Source organism: Mytilus californianus, unplaced genomic scaffold (assembly GCF_021869535.1).
Source record: "Mytilus californianus isolate M0D057914Y unplaced genomic scaffold, xbMytCali1.0.p SCAF_36, whole genome shotgun sequence".
Lineage (NCBI taxonomy): Eukaryota > Metazoa > Mollusca > Bivalvia > Mytilida > Mytilidae > Mytilus > Mytilus californianus.
In genome coordinates, this window is record NW_026262686.1 from 920,621 (window position 1) to 934,641 (window position 14,021).

Sequence of the window (14,021 nt, forward strand, 5' to 3'; positions counted from 1 at the left end):
AGCTAACAATTCTTCCATACAACAAATATAGTTGACCTATTGCTTTTAGTTTAAGAAAAACAGACCAAAACACAAAAACTTAACACTGAGCAATGAACCTTGAAAATGAGGTCAAGGTAAAAAAAAAACTGTGTGACTGACAAATAGATCATAAAATATTTCCATACACCAAATATAGTTGAACTATTGCATATAGTATTAGAAAAAAAGACCAAAACTCAAAAAATTAACTTTGACCACTGAACCATGAAAATGAGGTCAAGGTCAGATGACACCTGCCCGCTAGACATGTACACCTTACAATCATTCCATACACCAACTATAGTAGGCCTATTGCATACAGTATAAGAAAAACAGACCAAAACACAAAAACTTAACTATAACCACTGAACCATGAAAATGAGGTCAAGGTCAGATGACACCTGCCATTTTGACATGTACACCTTACAGTCCTTCCATACACCGAATATACTAGACCTATTGCTTATAGTATCTGAGATATGGACTTGACCACCAAAACTTAACCTTGTTCACTGATCCATGAAATGAGGTCGAGGTCAGGTGAAAACTGTCTGACGGGCATGAGGACCTTGCAAGGTACGCACATACCAAATATAGTTGAACTATTGCATATAGTATTAGAAAAAAAGACCAAAACTCAAAAACTTAACTTTGACCACTGAACCATGAAAATGAGGTCAAGGTCAGATGACACCTGCCCGCTAGACATGTACACCTTACAATCATTCCATACACCAACTATAGTAGGCCTATTGCATACAGTATAAGAAAAACAGACCAAAACACAAAAACTTAACTATAACCACTGAACCATGAAAATGAGGTCAAGGTCAGATGACACCTGCCATTTTGACATGTACACCTTACAGTCCTTCCATACACCGAATATACTAGACCTATTGCTTATAGTATCTGAGATATGGACTTGACCACCAAAACTTAACCTTGTTCACTGATCCATGAAATGAGGTCGAGGTCAAGTGAAAACTGTCTGACAGGCATGAGGACCTTGCAAGGTACGCACATACCAAATAGAGTTATCCTATTACTTATAATAAGAGAGAATCTAACATTACAAAAAATCTGAACTTTTTTTTCAAGTAGTCACTGAACCATGAAAATGAGGTCAAGGACATTGGACATGTGACTGACAGAAACTTCGTAACATGAGGCATCCATATACAAAGTATGAAGCATCCAGACCTTCCACCTTCTAAAATATAAAGCTTTTAAGAAGTTAGCTAACGCCGCCGCCGCCGTAGCCGCCGCCGCCGGATCACTATCCCTATGTCGAGCTTTCTGCGACAAAAGTCGCAGGCTCGACAAAAATGCTTATTTTTGGCCCCTTTTTGGCCCCTAATTCCTTAACTGTTGGTACCATAAATCCCAAAATCAAACCCAACCTTCCTTTTGTGGTATTGAACCTTATGGTAAAATTTCATAGAGATCCATATACTTAAACTAAAGTTATAGTGCGAAAACTAATGTGTCTTCGGACGACGATGACAACGACGACGACGCCAACGTCATACCAATATATGAGTGCAAAATTTTTGCGGTGGTATAAAAAATATAATAACACGTATTTATGTCCTGTGACTTTCTGTCCTACAGTTTGCATACCTGCCAACTGTCACTATTTGCGGGGGATTTCCCAAATGAAAGTTTCTAAACGGATTAGGAACTATCATATTACCTTGAGTGACACCTCTCAAGGAATAAGGATTATTATCGGATTTCAGTTTTAACTAATGAACTAGGTACATTGGTGCTTCCATACGCATACATTTATATAGAAGTAAATATTTGTGGTATTTGATTCTATTGTCAACTGTCATCCACCCAAGTTTTTTAAATAAGGGGGCTGAGGGGAATAAAGGATCTGCATCTAGAATTAATCTTGCTGCCCTTTTTTGGAGTTTTAAAATTCTTGTTATCCCTTCATTTTTACATTCACCCAAAATAATACAGCAGTAGTCAATCAGGCCACAATTAAAAATATTTCAGTTTGCCCAAACCCGACCCATGATGACTGGGTGTGGGTAGGTAGGTAGGCAAATTCTTTTTTTTTTTATCAGAATTTGCATGAAAATATTAAAACAGTATATCTTTTTTTTCCGTCAAACCTTTGTAGAGACAATCAAAAGCCATGAAAAACTGTCTGCCATTTTCACATGTTTTACTTCTTTACAGGGATGTCACTAGGTTTTGAAGTAGCAGGATTAATAATCAAAGTAGCAGGCAAGGATAGTGGACGTCATAGACGTCCGGTGCATCACGGCGAGGTTTTTTTTTTCTAAAATGGTGCAAATATCCTGCATTCTGGGGGCTCCTGAACTCTAATTTAGTCCTAATCAAACACCATTTTTTTAATGATAATAAGGTAAATGAGCAACAAGATGGTCACATATTTTTCTATAAAGTTGATCACATAAATATTATTATCACTATAACAAGACTTTCAGCTAACAAGTAGTTGAAGTTGTTTGAGGAAAATGATGAAGGATGACTCTGTAAGACATGGTGATCATTCAGGAAAAGATTCAAATTTGATCTTATTAGTTGAAAATATTTTTAGTTTAACTGTAGACATGCAATTATTCAAATAATTCGAACCCATAGACATTTTTTTTATTTCTCAGTATTAATAATTTCACATACTTATTACAATAAATCAAATGATGAATTGGACTGTTGCAGGCAAAAAGGTGAACTCTTAAGGATGTACTTTGGTGAAATTAGAAAAATGTAGAATTTAAAATTGATACTATAAGTCAGAAGACTTCAAGAGCATTTAAGTTAAGAAGCAAACTAATGGAAAGAGAAGAAATCTACAATCTGCTTAAATTTTGGTATATGACCTTTTATGAGTTATTAATTGAAGTATTATATATGGAAAAAAAATGGGGGTCATGGGGCAAAATATTTTACCCTGTATCGTAGGAAAAAAACCAGAGTCCAAACATCTGACAGAAATTCCAAAACCTGACCTAAGTACATCCTTAAATGCATAATCATGCAGGGCTCACACTACTTCAGAATCATAGGGAGAAGTGACTTCTCTTTTTGAAACTGATAGGGAGAAGTGCTCCTTTGCACACTGTGCTACAATGTTTGGTTTTTACTACCTATAGTACAAAGCTTAAGGGTCATATGTAAATAATGTTCTTTTTATATTGTTCAATTCATATCTGAGTATACAATTAAAGTAAAAGTTCAAATTCAAAGTTGTTTAAGTTTAGGTTCTTGTGAGAAACTACCAACTAAATATCTAGCACTAAAAAGATTTTTTTTTTATGTCAAAAAGATAAAGAAATTATAATATATAAATCACAATTCAATTAAAAAACTATCTTGTTTATCATGTTTATGAAATTCAGTGTTTCTCATCAAAAGATATACAAAGTTAAGCTGGCCCATATATATTGATATTAGTATTATAGTCCCAGAGTTAATTAAGCAAGTTTAATCAATATTTTGAAACAATCCATATATATGGAATTATATACATTAATCAAGTAAATCTAACAAATAGTCTGTTAATGCGTGTGGAATGCGCAATTTTTCCATTTGGGACCAATTTCCTTGCCAGCTGTTTCATTCATGCGTCCGTAGTTATTATTGTAAAAATACGGATTTCGGTCATAGCTGGTCCGTTTCCGATCCGTAGTTAGAAAACAGTTAATGGCGGACGATGAAAATTTACAAAAATAAACGATGTTTGACAAGCTATATGGAAAGGAATATAACGTTTTTAATGCAATAAATGGATTAAAAATTTACTGGAGGCAATTTTTATCACGTTCAAATGAAGTAACAAACTTATTTTGTCGCCGAAAGTTAGATTGATGTACGATCTCGTGCAACAAGTACCGGAAGTGAATGAAGTGATAAAAAGTTGTCTTTTTATTAAATAATCTGCTTCACACTGTAAAGTCAATGCTTAAATCTCTGTTCTTCAGAAAATGAATCGTTTATGTCTGAATTTCTTTAATTATCAATGTTTCATCGACTTGGTAAAAAAATGAAAACTTTGTGAAAATATTATTTTTGACAATTTTGAAGTAGCCGGCGCCAAAGCAGAAGTAACCGTTCGTTAAATCAGAAGATAAAAACCAAGAACATCGAATATCGATTAACTGCGTCTCTTACACGCTTTCTTTTAATCTTATTCACAGTTACTTTCAAACGCAAAGACGACGAACATTAAGTTTTATACGATGACGGAGCGGACACGAAAAAGATCCGAAAAAAAAAAAATTCTTCAAAAAAACGGCAAAAAAAGAATTTGAGTCGGCGGGTTTTTTTTGGGTCGGTCGCGTTTGGGCAAACATACACTATTTTTATTTTGGCCTCAGGGGCAGAATATACCCATTGTAATATGTTTTCCTTGCATTTATATCTACAAATTTCTTTATTTTAGAAAGAAGGTATATTCTGGATGATATATTAGCACAAACTTGGTCAATTTGATTTCTCCAGTTAAGTGTGCTGTCAATTTTAACACCTAATAATTTTTCACATATAGAATTTTGTAATACTTTTGAATTGATTATCAAGTTTGGTTGATAAGTCTGAATTGATAGTTTCTGCTTTGTTCTAGTAACCAAACATTTTTTTTTATTTGCATTAATGAACATGTTATTCATTTTGCACCACTCTTCAACCCTGTATAAATCTTCTTGAACATCATCATGTATATTTTCTATGTTTTTCCCTGATTTATTAAGAGTGGTGTCATCAGCATATAGGTCTGTTTCACAATTTTCAATGCGTAAGGGAAGGTCGTTTATAAATAGCACAAACAATAGAGGACCAAGTATAGAAACTTGGGGGACACCAAATTTTACATGTTGTTGTTCAGAATAAACATTACAAATGTTTACCTGCTGTTTTCTGTTATTCAGGTATGACTTGAAAAAACTAACAGTAGCCTCACTAAATCCATAAATTTCAAGCTTTAAACAAAGAATGTCATAATCTACCAAATCAAAAGCTTTTTTAAAATCTAATAAAATTGCTAGGTTTAAATTACCATCATTCATTTCTTGCAACCATTTGTCAATGATATTAATAAGTGCAGTTTGACAAAGAATGCTGCGGCCTGAAACCAGATTGTGTAGGGTGTAAAAGTTTAAGTTTAGATAAGTATTTGTACATATTATTAGAAACATGTCTTTCTATTAATTTTGATAAAGTTGGAAGAACAGAAGTTGGAAGAACTTTCTCAAATGGCAGGGGGGTCAGGATGACCCCTTGGGACTAACCCTGTATATCATTCAAACCATCTTAGCATGACAAACCAGAATATATATGGTTTAGGGGTGGGAATCTTGACCACTTACAAGATATAAGAACTTTCTTAAATGACAGGGGGTGGGGTGACCCCTGGGCACTAACCCTGTATTTCATTTGATGTGCTTTATCATGACAAACTAGAATATATCTGGTAAAGGGGTGGGGATCTCGACCATTTACAAGATATTAGAACTTTCTCAAATGGCAGGGGGTCGGGATGACCCCTGGGGACCAACCCTGTATATCATTCAAACCATCTTAGCATGACAAACCAGAATATATATGGTTTCGGGATGGGGATCTTGACCACTTACAAGGTATTAGAACTTTCTGAAACATGTTAAATGGCAGGGGTCGGGGGTGACCCCTGGGGACTAACCCTGTATATCATTTAATGTGCTATATTATTTAGAACATTTTCAATTAAAAAGATTGTGTCTATCACAAACGGTTTTCAATTTATAATCATTTGAAAATTTTAAAAAATTAAATCCCATAGGGTTCTATAGTAAAACCCTACTTTCTTTTTGCCCCTCAAAGTATCCCTTTATAAACCCCATTGCACATACAAAACCCAGATTGCACCACTAGACATGTTAGTCTAACATATTGTGAAACCCTAAGTTAATCTGACAAGAGGTTTTGGAGAACAGGTGCGGACAAGTTCAAATTTAAAAGCGGCGGAAGAGGAAGAGGAAGAGGAAGAGGAAGAAGAATAATACTTATAATAAGAACTGAGCAAAACCAATAAGTCTTCGTTTGAGAGACTTAATAAATTTTTTTCAACTTAAAAAACCAGGATACAAATCCAATGAGTGGAAATTGACAGGCCTATCAGATGGTGCCTCATGTGTACAGTCTGATGAGACTTTGGCATTGATGAAAACTAGAACCTAAGTCCTGTGACATGACTAGATTCAGTAACTGTTGTTCTCGACTCATATTTTTAAACATGTTAAAAGGTATTTCAAAAGATATAAATCAAATTCTGTTCTATTGTTTTAATTCATTTTGTTCCTTGAATCAACTTAAAATGCAAAAAAGGTTATTATTAAGATTTTTGTTGGACAAGTTACAATTTCATTCGGACAAGTAAGTTTTACAGACTGGAAAAAAAGTTATTGTAGAGGCCTGAGAGATTGACTTTGGTACCCAATTGCAAGAAAAATCAAAGCGTGAAAGCGCTGTAAAGGCAGTTAATTACAGGTTGTGTGTATTTTTAGTCCAGTTATATCATTATCTTGCATTGTACAGTGTACTTATCAGAGGTGGCTTTCAGTATTTAAGATTTAGAGTTCTCTAATGATATTGAACAAGTTTTATGAATGTCATATTCTGAGCACTATATGAAGGCGATTGTTCTCACTTGTTTATGAACTAGTGCATTATGTCCAGTTTGTACCTTTTTTATCTATGTTTATAGTCAAATTAGTTATCAAAGGTACCAGGATTATAATTTAATACGCCAGACGCGTGTTTCGTCTACATACGACTAACCAGTGATGCTCAGATCAAAATAGTAATAAAGCCAAACAAGTACAAAGTTGAAGAGCATTGAGGACCCAAAATTCAAAAAAGTTGTGCCAAATACGGCTAAGGTAATCTATTCCTTGGATAAGAAAATCCTTAGTTTTTCGAAAAATTCAAAGTTTTGTAACAGGAAATTTATAAAAATGACCATATAATTGATATTCAAATACTGCTTAAAATAGTTAAGCATTTTCTTTTTAGTAATAAGTAAATGTTATCAACTGTATTTTATTCAACTCTGCAAATGTGGTTTGTTACTGGTAAGTATGGATGATAGTTGTTTCATTGGCAATCATAACACATCTCCTTATTTATATAATGATCTATATTCAACGACCGCAGGTACAAAAAAAATGTATGTAACTAAACTATGATGGGAAACCTTTAACTTCTTTCTTTTATATAAACTTTTGATTTGGTACCATAGAACTATGTAGAATAAATGTACATTGCAACATGTCAACTCTTTCAATGACAATGCTTTTTTTAGAAACTATAACTCCAAGCAAAATTATATTTCCAAGCATAAAGTAATTTATGAATGAAAAAATTCGTAAGGGTTCCGCGGAACCCAGTGTCTCGCCTACTTTTTCTGTTAATCGCAGGCTCAACAAAAATGAGGAAGTAAATCAATAAAAATATTCCTCTTGATACTATCTTTTGATTGTAAGAAGCTTCTGTCCAAGTTTGGTAAAAATCCAGGATAGTTTATGAATCTAATAAATGTTTAAAAACTTTAACTGCAGACTGAATGTAATGTTAACTGGACGAAGACAAAATTTCCTTCTAGATACTAGCATTTGATCATAAACAAGCTTCTGTCCAAGTTTGGTACAAATCCAAAATAGTATAAGAAAGTTATTAAAATTTTAAAAACTTTAACCACAGAGTGAATATGTTGTTTCCTGGCAGAAAATCTAAGTCCATTTAAAAGTAAAATACCGAAAAAATGGATTTATTTTTTTACAAAATTTCCTTCTAGATACTAGCTTTTGATCATAAACAAGCTTCTGTCCAAGTTTGGTACAAATCCAAATTAGTATAAGAAAGTTATTAAAATTTTTAAAACTTTAACCACAGAGTGAATGTGTTGTTTCCTGGCAGAAAATCTAAGTCCATTTAAAAGTAAAATAAGGAAAAAATGGATTTATTTTTTTACAAAATTTACTTCTAGATACTATCTTATGATCATAAACAAGCTTCTGTCCAAGTTTGGTACAAACCCAGGACAGTTTAAGAAAGTTATTAAAATTTTAAAAACTTTAACCACAGAGTTAATGTAATATTTCCCGGCAGAAAAACTAAGTCCATTTATAAGTAAAATACGGAAAAAATGGAATTTTATTTTTACAAAATTTACTTCTGGATACTATCTTATGATCATAAACAAGCTTCTGTCTAAGTTTGGTAGAAATCCAGGATAGTTTAAGAAAGTTATTAAAATTTCAAAAACTTTAACCACAGAGTGAATATTTGTGGACGCCGCCGCTGCTGCCGACGGAATGTAGGATCGTTATGTCTTGCTTTTTCGACTAAAGTCGAAGGCTTGACAAAAAGGAGTTCTTAATTAAGAAATAAACTGATTCGCTGAGCGCAGCTGGATACACCCGCAGAGGTCCAACCCTGAACAGTTGGGGCAAAAATGGACACAATATTCAAGCTTGATACAGGTCTGAATTTGGATTGTAATTAAATATTTGACATATTATAGTTTCTGAATAAATGTAGTCAAAAAACTTGAAATCGGTTATATGAATTGAATTTATATTCAATTAAAGATTTCTTGCTGTTGTGCAATACACTGTGCTGTTGCGCAATACTTAATAAATCTGTTGCCAGACTATAAACAAATAAAGTTCAATTTCTTCTCAATGTCATATTTGAAATTTATGAAAATCAATAGGGAGATTACATCAATAGCTATAAATAATTCACCAAAGTTTCATGTGAACTGCTTAAAGCATTTTTGAGTTGTTGTCCAAAAACTGGAAAATCCCCCCTTTTTTAATGAATAAAACCCCACAACTCAGAAATGTAAAATCTAAAATTTATAAAATTCTAAAGGGAGCTTACGGATTGCTAATTTAGTCTTAGATGCAAGATTTTTTTATCAGTTGTTAGTGGCTTTGAACTAGCTGTCAGTAACTGCGAGTACTCTCAGATCTGTACTTAGTGTCTTTTTGTTGTTTGGATGTACAACTACTCGACCACGTCCACTTGTATTTGTATTTATCCATCTGATGAGTTAAGCCTCTTTCAACTGATTTTTATAGTTCGTTCTTATATTGTACTGTTACACCACTGTCCCAGGTTAGGGGGAGGGTTGGGATCCCACTAACATGTTTAAGCCCGCCACATTCTGTATGTACATGTATGTGCCTGTCCCAAGTCAGGAGCCTGTAAAAGTGTAATTCAGTGGTTGTCGTTTGTTTATGTGTTGCATATTTGTTATATTCGTTCATTTTTTGTACATAAATTAGGCCGTTAGTTTTCTTGTTTGAATTGTTTTACATTGTCATTTCGGGGCCTTTAATAGCTGAGTGTGCGGTATGGGCTTTGCTCATTGTTGAAGGCCGTACTGTGACCTATAGCTGTTAATTTCTGTGTCATTTGGTCTCTTGTGGAGAGTTGTCTCATTGGCAATCATACCACATCTTTTTTATATTTACATCAACAGATATAAAAAATTCACCAAAGTCAAGGTGAGACAACAAAACTTAGTTGTAAGATCTCTGAAATGTTTTACATGGTACGAGTTTTTCTCATTGTTGGAGATTGTATGGTGACAGTAACACTTGTAACTGCTTAAACCCATTTCTTATGCACTTTAGTTCGATAAACTCACTGAATATCATACCACATCTCCTTATTTTTATATGCATTACAATTTACATGTGCATGTAATTGTAAATATATATATACCAGAACAAAATTCATTGCGTCACCTTTATTTATGCATCCTTTGGCACAATACAAGTTCTAAAATTACACAACATAAAACAACTAAATGTTATTTCAGATGAAAGTTTTGTTTCAGTTCCATTCATAGGATTTTTATTAGAATTTTGTATGTTTTGCCAAGTCCAATAATTCGCTTTATGTGCACGTGTTAATTGGAGACGTTTCTATCCCGTATAAGAGTTTTGGAACTAATTATGTTTCTTTTTTTGAAAAAAATTAGCAAACAAATCTTGCACATTTAAACCTTTGTCTGCCATCACACTGTCACCTGGATCACATAATTGAACTACATGTATTCTACATCTTTCAACTATTTCATAGTCACTGGTACAACCAGCATACAATGTACATGTATGCATTAGAGACATAGTTGACTAAACCACCAGGTGTCGAACATTCAAGAATTTTCAGTGTTTCTGTTTTTATATGATGAAAAGGTTGCCTGAGCTCTAGAAGCTTAAGGTTTTATCACGAGATATTCTGTGCTGTCAATAATAATCCAAGTCGTAGGAAACTTTAATTTGAAGTTGGATGGTGAAAAATACCTGATAAACCACTAGATGGCCAAGTGTTAGCCTCACACCACTGTTAAGACATAAAAACAATCCATGTATACACAATATTCTTAACACTAGATTCAATCTAGAATCTAGACAGTTCAAAGTTGGTTGTATAATGCCTCAATTTCATCAAAGTCATAAAAAAACTGATTTTCAACTGACACCCTATCAATTTGAAAATATATGTATCTCAAACAATGTGCTGCTGGGCCAAATGTGGTCAAAACAAATAAAAATTTAGTATATAAAAATGCATGGCTGTGTCAGGTGTCTTCATTTAAAAATTCTCTGCTGAAAACATAGGCATTGATGGTGTTTGCGTAATTCCATCTGTGAAGCTCAACATTAGCTCGGCAGTTGGTGGTGGACAGTCATAAATCCTTTCTGCAGTATGAATGACTTCTTCAGGAAAACCAACTTTACAATCCAAACTTTCCTCTAGATTTCTACTACAATATTCATCAAGTTTAGTTCTTTTGTTTTCACAGGAAACTGCCCTGATTTTTCTTTTTGCGGACGATTCAGTCTCTTGCTTGGTCCAGGAAAATAGGCTGGGAATGGCAGTAGACTTAAGTCTCTGTATGGTGGGTTTGCGCCCTGAAAAAGGTTATAAAACATTAGTTTTTTTTATAATTAAATGAACTTCCATTAGCAATAAAATTGAGAATGGAAATGGGGAATGTGTCAAAGAGACAAGAACCCGACCATAGAGCTGACAACAGCCGAAGGCCACCAATGGGTCTTCAATGCAGCGAGAAACGTAAATGTATACTTTGTACTACCTGGCGAAATATTAACTAGATTTATTCATTACAATCTGGATAAAACTATGTTTGCCTGATTCAATGTATGTTATGTAAATCCAAAGGACAAACAATGAGAGACTTATGCAACAAACGTACATTGTTTGTACCTAAATAACTATAATATGATCTAATATAGATGAGAGCATGTCATTGTTTTGTTCCTGTTAACATTGTCATTGATATTTTTCAAGAAAGTCTATGAGGCATAGCTTATGCATTCCTGTCATTACTACATTAGCATAATTACTGCTAAAATAATTCTCAGTATGATATACCTCTTGTAAGAAATCATTATAATTGTAGCAATCACCAAAAAATCTCAAACAGATCACATTGAATCGTAATTCAAAAAATTATGACGTCTTGAATTAACCACCCCCTTTTATTCCAAAACGATAATTGCGGTTGTAAAAAGACTGGTTTATTCGCATGGCGATTACATATATAACTATATATTTCAAAAAGAAAATAGAGTTTTACCATGAATAGTTTCCTGCACGTAGTCTTTTTCCAGTAAAACGTGCCTTGCAAACAACAGCTGATTGAGATGGACTCCACGATTTCATCGTGTTCTCGTCCAATCTGCGTATGGGCCATGGCGTTGATCCAACTTTTCCTTCTTTTTAAGTCATTTGGAAATGCATGTCCTCCTCTTAAATGACATCCAGGTACACAACAACAAGTACTTGGCATCGTTAATTAAAAATATAACTGAAATAGTTACACAGTGCAGAAACCGGAAGTTGAGGAACAGGATCCGCTACCACGGCGCCACCTATTCAGGAACGATAATTTGCTACTTTATAGCGAAATATAACAATAACGTTAGACGGGTTCACGTGCATAAACAGAAATGCGCTTTAAATTGTATAATATAATTCATGTTCAGTCGACCTTTAATTATAATATCAATGACTGAAATGATTTATAAACATCTAGATTGCAGATAACACTCGAAATTAACCCGAGCTTTTTCCACACCGAATTCAAATAATTCTAGTTTGTCAATCGGTTGACTGCTTATAATGCAAAATACAAATATATCAAAAGTTTTTAAAACTAACAAAACACAATGATCGTTTCTCTATTTCCCAATGTAAATGAAATGAAACAAAAAACATTTTATATCGCAATAAGAAGAGGAGAGAATTCAACATTTCCGGATCTACTTGGAGCCTAATGACCCCCCACGTAGATAAGTTGGATATCGCGGAAGGAAGTATTAACCCGGCAACCAGAAAGGCATTAAAGCACTGCCTTTAAAAATGGGGAATGTGTCCATGGGACACAGATGATGCTCCCGCTTGCATATGTATAAAGTTATAAAGGGAATAACTCAAGAACGGTTAAAATGACGCTACCAAAATTTGTACTTGATCTGAGTTTTGTGGTAATAAGTATTGTGTATAAGTTTCATAAAATTTGGTTGAGGTAAATTTAAGTTAGAGAACGGAAACGAAAAATTCAGCAATTTTTCCATTTGTAAAGGGGCATTGATATAACTTTAGAACAGTAAAAGTGACACCCCAAAATTGAAACTTGATCTGTATTTTGTGGTAATAAGCATTGTGTATAAGTTTCATAACATTTGGTTGAGGTTAACTTAAGTTAGAGAACGGAAACAAAAAATTCAGCAATTTTTCCATTTGTAAAGGGGCATAACTCTAGAACGGTTAAATCGACACCTCCAAAATTCAAACTTGATCTGAATTTTGTGGTAATAAGCATTATGTATATCATGATATGTTTCATTACATTTGGTTGAGGCAAACTAAAGTTAGAGAACGGAAACGAAAAATTCAGCAATTTTTCCATTTGTAAAGGGCATAACTCTTGAACGGTTAAAGTGACGCCAACAAAATTCAAACTTGATCTGTGTTATGTGGTAATACGCATTGTGTATAAGTTTCATAACATTTGGTTGAGGCAAACTAAAGTTAGAGAAAGGAAACCAACTTTGGGACGTACGGACGGACGTACAGACGGACAATGGTAAAACTTAATGCCCCTCCGCTACGGGCGGGGGGCATAAAAAATCCTTTCAAATTGAAGATTTTAACACTGAATGTCGATGATGTTGAAGGATCCATTCCCTCTGCAAATCTTTTCCAGTCAGCTCTAGTCTTATCGACATGACATAGCAAACCCCCTTTATCTGGGATATCGACATGACATGTGTAGTAGCAAAACCCCTTTCTCTGGGATTATGCAACTGAATCACTACCATTTTAGCAATTAGTATTATATGTACAAACCCAGTACAAAGGAAGTTCCACTCCATGTTTGATGTATATCGCGCCTTTTCTACCAAGGGATGAATAGACGCAGGGGAGTGAAACGTAGCCTATACTTAAAAAATTTCTGCATGTGAAAACCGTAATAAATATTTTGCAGAAAAGCATTGTTAAGGATGTTCGCTACTCTGTTTCAAAATAACAAACTTTTTTAAAGACTGTTATAAATTGATAGTATATAAATAAAGAAACTAAAAAAGCAGAAAAAATGAAGGGTCCGTGTGATATAAGCCATTGAAAATTTGGCGGGAAATAATTCTCTCTAGATTTGTCATACATTTAACATTGGCACATTTTTTCTTTCAAAAACGATGAAAAAATAACAAGGATTTTTTTAAACCTTTAAAGATAACATTTAAAACTAAATAATCATATTCTGGAAAGAAAAGTAGGGATTAAGGATGCTATCTCCTCTTGTTTTAGAATTTTTGCCAGATATTCGAAATCCTCTGGTTTTATCCATGTAGTGCCATTAAACATTTTTGCCCATTAACCCCTACTTTTCTTTCCAGAAAAAGGTTACACGAAACCGAATGACGCTACGCCACGAG

The 14,021-nt window shown here is 33.9% G+C and overlaps 1 protein-coding gene and 1 long non-coding RNA gene across 2 annotated transcripts in view; both read right to left on the reverse strand.

Annotated features, from left to right (window-relative positions):
• Window positions 1–14,021, reverse strand: part of LOC127736720 (uncharacterized) — a 94,680-nt gene that overhangs the window by 29,604 nt on the left and 51,055 nt on the right. The window lies entirely within an intron of this gene.
• Window positions 9,782–11,962, reverse strand: LOC127736768 (uncharacterized). Its single transcript, XR_007999172.1, has 2 exons — window positions 11,657–11,962; window positions 9,782–10,967 (listed from the first exon to the last, which is right to left on the reverse strand). It is a non-coding gene; the product is annotated as an uncharacterized LOC127736768 (long non-coding RNA).